The sequence below is a fragment of the Camelina sativa genome, chromosome 12 (genome assembly GCF_030686135.1).
Source record: "Camelina sativa cultivar CO46 ecotype springtype chromosome 12, ASM3068613v1".
Taxonomy (NCBI): Eukaryota; Viridiplantae; Streptophyta; class Magnoliopsida; order Brassicales; family Brassicaceae; genus Camelina; species Camelina sativa.
The window spans coordinates 76,318-87,362 of NC_141891.1; the positions used below are offsets into that span (position 1 = coordinate 76,318).

The following is an 11,045-nucleotide window of genomic DNA, read 5'->3' on the forward strand; positions in this document are numbered from 1 at the left end:
CATAATTTATATATGTATCGGCGGCATTCCATAATTAGTTTCCCTCTTTTTGTTATAAGAAACTAACTTATCCCAGCGTAATTTCAGTATATTGCGGTTAAGTCTGCGTATCTGTGGTGGTGAGTTAATCAATGGATGGCATGGCACACCACATACAGTACATATCTCATTATAAAATACGATTTTTTGTTATGAAGCATAACATAAATAGATCTTCTTCATTCAGATATGCTGTTTTGTTTATTAGGATTCCCTTAGCCTCATTGAAGTTTACTACTAATATATGGAGTATTAGTTAAATAACCATATGTAATGTGTAATATTAATGAGATTAAAGAAGTGAGATTCTGACAGGTTGCTGATGTCATATAGAGAAAGATTCGGACAGATCCATCATTGATTTCTCAACCCAGCCCTTACTATATATTTATAGGACTAGTTTAATGGTTTGAGATAGAAATACAACTCTGCTTTTTCTTTCTTTCTTTCTTTTGTGTGTGTGTGTGTGTGCAAGGCACGTAAACGAGACGTCGAGACGAGAATGGCAATAAAAAGAAGAAGGATAATTAGACACTATCTTTAGACTAATAAATCCCATATATGAGATTCAGTCTTTAACAAACTATGTGATATATAAAATATTGTGTGCGCAGTTTTAAAAATAAAAAGAAAGGGATCAGAGTGGAGTTTAGATTCACTTTAGCAAAAGCTATAACTAAAAGGGAAACAATATTCTTAATTTTTATGCAAGTAGGTAGAGCTAGGTAAACTCTTCTAAGAGATACAAGAAGCAAATTAATATCGTTCAGTTTTTGAAGTCATGGAATTTTAGTTTGGCAAATGGGTGGTCAAACTATTCTACGGGTTATCAATATGTCTCCTCAAAAGCAACATTTTAAAGGCTTTGCTACTAATTTTTCTAACATATACATAGTCTCTAAACTCTACTAATATATATGAGCGTGTTACCCATTAATTCCAATCACACGTATGACGATTAGGGACGTATGACGATTAGGGTTGATGATATGCTAAACCATTTCTGATGAATATATATATATATATATATATATTGCGAAGCTTGGCATGGACGGGCTTTGGCTTCCCGTAATCCTCAAGAGTCATCACACTAGTAATTTTGATAACGCAAACTAATAAGTGACCTCTCTCTTTTTTCTCTTTATCTACTGTTTTTGCTTCGTTTACCACCTGCCTTCATCTCATTGGCTTCCCTTTAAACAATTCTTAACTCTTTCTTTTATCTTTTTTTTTTTCTCGTTTTAAACTATAGAACTAAAAAAAAAACTAGATAGAACGGCAAAATAATCGTATCATCAGATTTGAAAGGTCATATATGTTGTTAATTAAGACCGGTTAGTTCTTCAAAAAAAAAAATTACAATCGTGTTTCTCGGAAAATAAACAAAAATGATGCCATTTTTTATTTATTATAATTAGTATGATGTAATTAAACAAATGAGACTAATTAAAAGCACAAAATAATGCGAAAAAGAAGCATATATATACAAATTTTACCACACGATTTGCTCGCTTATATCATTATGACATGTCCCTTTTGGAATCTTTCATGGAATCAATCACCTTGATTAGTGATTAGTTGAGCGTATTTATTAAATCATATCTCGGAACCCTAGCTTTTACATCAGAAAAAAAAACATTATAATGAGAAGTAGTAAGTAAGTACATCTGAAGAAGTGACTTTTGCTAGCTAATTTGGTACCCACAATCAAAATAACTTGGATTTTCCTAGTGCAGCATTGGACCACCTAAACTCTCGGAGATTCAGGAACAAAAAAAAAGTATAGGATATACAGTACATATATATTGATCATAGTGATCTGATTACAAAATATTTGACAATCTTATGGTGTGGACCCTTTCAAAAAGATTCTGCACGCTCACGACCTAAAGATTCCTTCCATCTTCAGTTCTTCTTCTGCCTCTCTAGCCAAGCTGGATCCAGTTGTTGTTGTTTTAGATTCTTCAAGAATACGAGTAATTATTATTATTATACTAGGTGCTTCCCCACGCAACGCGTGGGTTGTGGTGTAGTTGACACTTTCTTGTTTTTTTTTATCTTTTCGTATTCTCTTTTGTATTATTTCGTTTTAATTAGGCATATATGGACTTCGCAGTCACTTGTATTAATATACTATATGTTTATACTATTTCATTTAGATGTGTACAATTGGAGCGTTTATTTTTTATGAATTATGAGGATGTTGTTTCTTGCTTTTGAGTATCCAATCTTATCATTGACTGATATTGTTTCCAATACATTTATTGTATTTTAGATTTCTAATCAACTGCTTGTGTAAACCCTTCATACGTTGATGTTGCAATAATAAGTTATTTTTTAAAAGTAATTATCTTCCGTGTAAGTGATTATGTTTGTATGCCCATGTTTTGGTCTAATATCAATAAGATCGTTTCTGTTTTTTTTTAGTTGGCTTTGAAACCAATTTTGAGTTAAGCAAATAATGGGTTGAATTATGGTGTTAATAAGTAATATAGATTCTTATGTATATATATTCTATATATGTGACTATAAGTTTAGCTAACTAAAAAATTCTGTAATATTTAAATATAATATTGAACATATATATATATATATATATTATTTGTGGGAAGAATGTATGGAATTATTGGATAGAAGTTATTTTTGAGTTAAATGACTTTTTATGCCTTTAAAGTGAGTTTAATATTATTAAATTTTCATATATGTCTTGACTTTTTTTTAAAAGGAATACCAAGTGTTTCCTTCCAAATTTGAAGTGACATAGTATTTTAGTTTTCTTATATGATTTTATGAACTTCAATGTAAAGGTTTTTCAAAGTAATAAGTACACTCACATTGATTGAATTATAAAATTTGGAGAAATGTTTATTTCGATTAATCATCTGCTCTTTTAAATATGTTAAAATAAGTATGTTATTGTTCCTACAAATAGGACAACATATATTATAGTTTAACCATGGAGTTAAGTAATGGAAATGGAACTTGTAATTGCAAGATAAAATGCTTATATATATTATGCTACACATTGATCGTTTAAAAATGAATAGGAACATCTAATTCTCAAATAAAGTTAATTTTTTTTTTGTTAAACCAACATATGTGAATTTAAATTTAACAATGCAAATTTTAAAAATAAATATGAATAGATTAGAAAAGCAAGAAATATAAAAGAAATATTTTATTTTTATATAAATAAAAGAAAAATTGAAAACAATGTTAAATATATATAATACTTTCTAAATTAAAATATAGAATCAAACTCTTACAAGTTACAACACATATGAGATATAACAACATTTGATATTGGTGGGAGAGGAGGAGAGAATGATTACTATAAGATGGTAATCCAAATTAGATAATGGAGATGAATCTATAAAAAATAGAACAATGTAAAATATATATATATATGGGAAAAATGTCATTAAAATCCCCAAGTCTACATTTTCGTTGATTTAAATCCCGAACTCTGCTTTTGGAAGAAAAAAACACCAATTATTTGTTGACTTCCAAATAAATCGCAAACTCTTGTTGACCCAGCCTTTTGAGGCACAACATTAAGTGGTCAAACGCAAAAATTAAACGGGGTTAATTATCTGTTAACGAAATCCGTTAATAGCAAAACGACGCTGTTTATAACACCCTAAAACCTCCAAATTAAGAAATCAATTCTCAATTTTCCCAATTCACAAACCCTAATCGATCTCAATTTATCTTTTCTTCTTTAATTTCTCTTTTCTTCTTCGGTTTCTCTCTTCTTCTTCGAGTTGACGAGATGAGTTCTAGCTCAAAGACATCGGTGGTAGCTTCGTTCGACCGTGGAGTGCCATTGAAGTGTGTTTGTGGAGCTGGTGTAACGATCTTTACATCGAGAACTGAAGAGAATCTTGGTCGACCGTTCTTCCGGTGTATAACAAAAAGAGATCTGGAATCTTCTCGTCATCGAAGATATCATGTTCGACTAGGGTTAGATCGATTAGGGTTTGTGAATTGGAGAAATTGAGAATCGATTTCTCAATTTGGGGGGTTTTAGGGTGTTATAAACAGCGTCGTTTTGCTATTAACGGATCTCGTTAACAGATAATTAACCCCGTTTAATTTCTCTGTTTGAATACTTAACGTTGTGCCTCAAAAGGCTAAGTCAACGAGATTTTGCGATTTATTTGGAAGTCAACAAATAATTGGTGTTTTTTTCCTCCAAAAGCAGAGTTCGGGATTTAAATCAACGAAAATGTAGACTTGGGGATTTTAATGACATTTTTCCCATATATATATATAATACTTTCTAAATTAAATTATAGAATCAAACTCTTACAACACATATGAGATATAACAACATTTGATATTGGTGGGAGAGGAGGAGAGAATGATTACTTATAAGATAATAATCCAAATTAGATAATGGAGATGAGTATTTTAAAATAAGAACAATGTAAAATATATATCATGTAGTCTCTAAAATTAAAATTTAGCATTAAAAATTTACAATGATATTTTTCATTTGTTTTTTACAATCCATACTACAAAAATAAGAAATCAAACATAAAAAAAAAACGAAAAATGATTTGAGATATTGTAGAAGAGAATGAGAGAACATGAAAATGAGATAGGAAAAGAATGTCAATATGAGAGAATGAGAGATTGAAAGAATACTTATTTATATGATAAGAAATGATGGAAGTTACATTTAGAATTATGAAGTTACAATAGTAATTTATTGTGTTTGAATAAAATTGAGTGGTAGAATATGATTAATGCATAATTTATTTTATTTTCAGTTATAATTTTATTTTAATGTGTGAGTTAAATTTTTTGTGTTTATTGGGTCTTAAATATTTTTTAAAGCAACTAGAAAGCAAAAAAAAAAAAAATAGAAAATTAGAAACATTAAATGAAAATCAACCAATAAGGAGAGACAAAAACCTTACAACCAAATCATGTGAATTCTTCAATCTCAATAATTTTTAAAGCCCCAAAGATAACTTATATTTTTTGTTTTTCACTCATCAATTTAATTTATAGTGCTAGATTTCATACTAATGGTTTCATCTTTAGAGAATTTAGTAAAATGGTATTTTTAAAATTATAATTTTTTTTTATATTTAAGTCTCAGCTGAATTATTCCTTTTTTGGATCATTTTTTATTTTCATTAAACATACAAAAACCAATTGTTTAATTATGCTCTTTTTGTTTTAAAAAACTTCAAATCATTAAAAAAATATATATTATATTGATCTTTGCAGATTTATCAATTGGATCACAAAACAAAATAGTATTTATAAATAGAGTTGATAGACTTTACAAAACAAAATAGACTTTATAAATAATTATATTGATCTTTAAATATTATATTGATCTTTATAAATTATTAAAAATGATACATGAATATGTGAGATAACCATAGTCATAATAGATAATTAGATATGGATCATTTCAACTTCATGATCTTATTGTGTGGTGAATATTGTAAGAAAATATGAAAATAATGACTTATAAGATGTTAATATAAAATAGAAAATGGAGATAAACCTTTTAAAAGATTAATATATATATATAAGATATACATATTATACAAACTCTAAAACTAAGCTTTTACAGTGATATTTGATTTGATTTTTATAACAAAAAAAACACAAAACAAAACAAAACAAAACAAAAAAAAAAGATTTGAGAGTAGTGGAAGAAGATGAGAGAATGAAAAAGTGATAAACTGAGAGAATAAGATAATGAGTATTTATAGGAAGAGAAATGATGAAAATTTACATTTAGAAAAATGAGAGTTACAATTCTAATTTATTGTTTTGTTTTAATACAATTGATTAATACAACTTAGTGGAGAAATAAAGTTAATGCATAATTTATAGGGGGAATTTATATGATTTCAGTTTTATATTATGTGAGGTAAATGTGAAAATTAATTGTTTCTAAATTTGTGTTTTAATATAAATATTTTTTTTGTTAAAATTGCATTGCATGCCAAGTTGACCAATAAGGAGAGAGTGAAACCTTACTTTTATATACTCCCTCTGTTTCACAAAGAGTGTCATTTTGAGAGTTTTTCTTTGTTTCACAAAGACTGTCATTTTGTATTTCCAATGTGATTTTTAACATCAAATTTTCTAATTTACCCTTAATGACACTCTTTGTGAAACAGAGGGAGTATATGACTAGAATGAGTCCCACGCGTTGCGTGGCTTGAATAATAGAAAATATACTATGGAGCTTAATATATTGAGATTTATTTAGATTTTTTCTCAAATTAATTATTTTGTATTTCATATCCGTTAGAGTAAAAATTATATTATAACTTCTTAACAAAATACTTGTAGCAAAATATTAGATATGTGCAATACCAAAATGTAGGAAATAATATATTTAACAAATGGGACTACAAAAAATTTGAATGTATAATTAAGTTATGTAAAGTAAAGTTTTTTTGTTTTGGAATATCAAATTTTTCTTTTGTTTATTGGCAATAGTTAAGTAAGAATTGTTTTTACCAAAAATACCAAAAAACTATAAAGGAATCTTAATGATAAATGTTGAGATATATAGTAGAGTAAAACTTAATTTTGTTAAAAAAAAACAATGTTTCTATTATGTTTGTGTTCCTATGATAGAGAGGTCCACTGTTGATAACATGATTATATTTATTATATTTATTAAAGAAATTTGTGTTAATTTGGTTGTAGTGACTCATTAGGATGATGAAAATACTGAAAATGTTGTTATTTATTATGCAAGTTGGAAAGAGTAGCAAAGTTTTTTTTAAAGGTTAGTTCTAGAAAACAGAAAAACTATTATTTATAACAAATATATTTTGTGGAGTATTAATGTTTTTTAAAAACTTCATACGTTACAATAGTAACTGCTTACTCTTTAATTTCTTTAAGATTAATTGCTTTCATACATTTAAGATTTTGAATTTTTAGAATTAAATGTATTTATTATAGTTATTAATTCAAAAACTTGCTCTTATAAACTTCCATGTAGCATATCTTCTTTTTACGGGTGTCTTCTAAAAAGTAAATATATTGTTACTTTTTGTAAACTGAATTTCTTTATATAATCATACTTAAAAAAATAAATATGAAATTGCATAAGTTAAAAAAGCTTTAAGATACAAAAGTTTTGGTTATTTCTTTGCTATTTAAAGTTAAAAATAAATATCAAATTAGATAGCGCTAACATAATTTAAAGATATTAAAATAGTAATAATTTTCCTTAGAAACATATTTTTCTAGATTTTCTTTGTTTTTTACTTCATTATTTCAAGTGAAAAAAAACCATATTATGGTAAATATTAAACCAATAATATATTTTGTTGATTCGAATTTTCGCAGAATTGAACAGATAAAGAGGAAGGGTGGGGAAGAGTGAACGACGAGGAGGAAAAGAAGTCGGAACTCAGAGATTCTGTCGGTTTTTCTTTGAGAAGTCGATAAAATTATGTGGCCCATTAACCATTTACAGCCCATTACTAATTGGATTAAACATGAGATAAAATGTTATAAAAATAAAATAAATGATTCAGAAGTGTCACGTGGCAGATAGATAGAGCTTTTTAGAAGGTGTAACCCTACTTTATTATATTAAATATCCTTGAATTCTTTCTTGCTGCTTCATCATCATCTCGCTCTCACACATTACCATTAGTTACATATTTCTCTCACATTTTTTGTGTTTCTTTTTTTCTTTTGATTATCTTTGATACATATATAATACTTGTAACTGCAGGATGGATCGGATTAGTAAGATTCAGATGATGATGAGATGAGGTCGACGCCAAAAATTCATCAAACATTATAATAAATTAAGATACAAAGGGGTTTGACCTTTTTGAGCAATTGGGTTTTTTTTTTATTTAGCTGTCTGACTTATCCCATTTTGGCAGCTCTCTCTCTCTCTCTCTCTTTAGCTATTTGCTTTTCTTTTTAATTTCTTTAAAGTTTTAAAAGAGAGTCGTTGGCGTTTGATATTGAACAACAAAGGAAAAGAAGGAGAGAGCGTTATATATCAAACCACATGCTTGCATCATCTCTCTTTCTCTATATTAATTTTATTTATTTTGTCTCAGTTTGGTTCATCAGATATCCCTCATCATTGTCTTTGTCTAACACCCATCCGGCTCTCATGGAAGAAAGCAACAACTCGGGCGTGGTAGACTTCCCTGAAAACTTTATGGACGAGCTCTTGTGGGAGGAGTGCTGGGACGAAGAGAATGAGGTAGCATCATCATCAGGGCTGAAGGAGAGAGTGACTTGCGCCATGAGGCACCTGCAAGAGGTGATGGGAGAAAGGGAGTTGCTGATCCAGCTGTGGGTGCCTGTAGAGAGAAGGAGCGGAAGAGTGCTGAGCACGGAGGAGCAGCCTTACTCTCTCAACCCCTTCTCCCAGAGCCAGAGCCTGGCCCTCTACAGAGACGCCTCAGCCGGCTACAGCTTCGCAGCAGAGGTTGGGTCGGACCAGCTGATGGGGTTGCCTGGGCGCGTGTTCTTGAGGAGGATGCCTGAGTGGACACCGGACGTTCGCTTCTTCAGGAGCGAGGAGTACCCTCGCATAGGATACGCCCGTAGGTACCAGGTTCGAGCCTCCCTCGCTGTACCACTATTCCAAGGAGCGTCGGGGAACTGCGTGGCCGTCATGGAAATGGTCACCACTCGCCGCAACTTGGAGTATGCCTCCCAAATTCACACCATCTGCCATGCCCTTGAGGTCATTATGAATTTAACCTAACTTTTGATATATAGGTATAAGATTAAGTCATTAAACTGATGAATTTGATAGAGTACTCTATATATATTTTGATAAAATAAGTCAAGTCTGATTGAGTCTAATTTATTCCATCTAAAAGTAAATATATATTCTTGTCACTGCACTGTTGGAACACTGCTCAGCATTGACTCGCTCCCATGTCTTTGCATTATTATTATTTTGGTTGACGTAAGCAACCTTTGAAGAGCTTCAATGGTTAACATTCGATGCGTACGTTACTATTATATAAACAAGACTAAATTTAGAGTCACAAATCTGATAAATATATTTCTCCCAGGCCTTTGATCTCCGGACTTCACAAACCTCCTCCATCATTCCTGCAGCCTCTCTCAAGGTCAGTTCTTCAAGTCCCTTTCCCTAATTCACTTGCACATTCTCTACATAGAATAATAATCTCTCAGTGGTGTCCTTTTCCCATCAGCCCCACGCAGACGACGACCTTCACACAGAGGTGGCCTCGATTCTCCAAGGCATCTGCAGTTGGCACGGACTCTCTCTAGCCATCATGTGGGGGCACCAAGACTCATCCACCCTTTCACCTCTAATCTCCGCCTGTTACGCCGCTGACCAAAACAGCCGCTGCTTCCTGGCCGCCTGTTCAGAGCACCATCTACTCGGCGGCCAAGGAATCGCTGGAAGAGCTTTTGCTACCAAGAAACAGTGTTTCGTAACAGATGTGGCCATCTTCAGCAAGTGGAGCTACCCTCTCTCCCACTACGCCAAGATGTTGGACCTCCACGCTGCTCTCGCCGTGCCTCTCCTGACCAGACACAACCGCACCGTCCAATTTGTTCTCGAGTTCTTCTTCCCCAGAGACTGTCTTGACATTCAAACTCAGAGGCTGACCCTCGTCTCCCAACTCAACCAACGCTTCCAGAGCTCACCACATCTGATGGTAGACGACCAACTTGCAAAAGACGTGAGGGACACAGCCACGCCCCTCACAGATCACTCTAGCCGATCAGCACAAGAGGAGGCTACGGATCACAAGGGCAAGTCGCTTTCATTTTCTTCTTCTTCTTCCTCCTTGGAGAGCCGGAAACGCAAGACAAGGGCTGAGAACGATATCACTTTGGAGACTCTCAAACAACACTTTGCTGGCAGCCTTAAAGACGCTGCTAAAAATATTGGGGGTAGATATACAGATACATACATACTCCTTAATTAATTAATTTGGATAGATATATATATATACAGATGATGATGATGATGATTGCATTACATATTGCAGTATGTCCGACGACCTTGAAGAGGATCTGCAGACAGCACGGAATCTCAAGGTGGCCATCGAGGAAGATCAAGAAAGTTGGACATTCTCTTCGAAAACTGCAGGTGGTGATGGACTCTGTTGAAGGAGTTCAAGGCTCTCTCCATCTCGCCTCCTTCTACTCAAGTTTCCCTCAACTTCAATCTTCTTCTTTTCCTTTGATCAATCCAAACCAAACTGTCCATGTGCCTCCTCCTAAGTCACCACCTTCGTTATCAGCTGGTAGCCATAGCTCGTCAGGTTCAAGTACTTGTTGCTCCTCCGAAGAGCAACAACTTAGTGGCTTTCAAAAACCAGCTCTCAGCCATCCACAGCTACTTACTCTAAGCAGCCTGCAAGAGGACCAGAGGCCAGCTCGTGTTACCTCATCCTTACCCCCATTGCCATCCGCAACAGCTTCGACGGGATGAAAGTGAAGGCTATGTTTAGAGATTCCATGCTGAGGATGTGCCTGCAGCCCCACTCGCGTCTCACAGACCTCAGAAGAGAGATCGCAAAGCGGTTTGAGATGGATGATGTTTTGACAAGTAACTTCAGTCTCAAGTACATGGACGATGATCAAGAATGGGTTCTACTGACGTGCGATGCTGATCTTGAGGAGTGCATACAAGTCTACAAGTCTTCTCTTGAAAAAACTATCAGAATCTTGGTTCACCATCCTCTCTCTCTTCCTTCCTTTGATTCTTAACCATATCCTAAACCTTCTTCGCTAATTCCATCATCCTAATTACATCCATGTACTCTGGCTTGGTTTGTATATCTTTTTTTTATTATTTTTTACATATGTATGCAACAAACTTGTTTGATATAAAAGTATTCATTTAGTTGTTGGCTTTTTGTGATCCTTTATAGTATAGATTACTAGCTTAAGCTATCATGATTTTGTGAGAGACGTTATCTACAGTAATCTACATTTGCATTGTATCTCCCAGCTTCTTTTCTGTGTTCCATTTTTGAAGTAGATAG

General features: G+C 32.6%; 1 pseudogene across 1 annotated transcript; it reads left to right on the forward strand.

The window, feature by feature from the left end:
• The first annotated feature begins 7,924 nt into the window (after positions 1 to 7,924).
• LOC147930066 (protein NLP3-like) lies at positions 7,925 to 10,914 on the forward strand (annotated as a pseudogene). Its single transcript, XR_015574747.1, has 4 exons — positions 7,925 to 8,752; positions 9,090 to 9,146; positions 9,234 to 9,945; positions 10,044 to 10,914. The product of XR_015574747.1 is annotated as a protein NLP3-like (transcript).
• Positions 10,915 to 11,045: the final 131 nt, after the last annotated feature.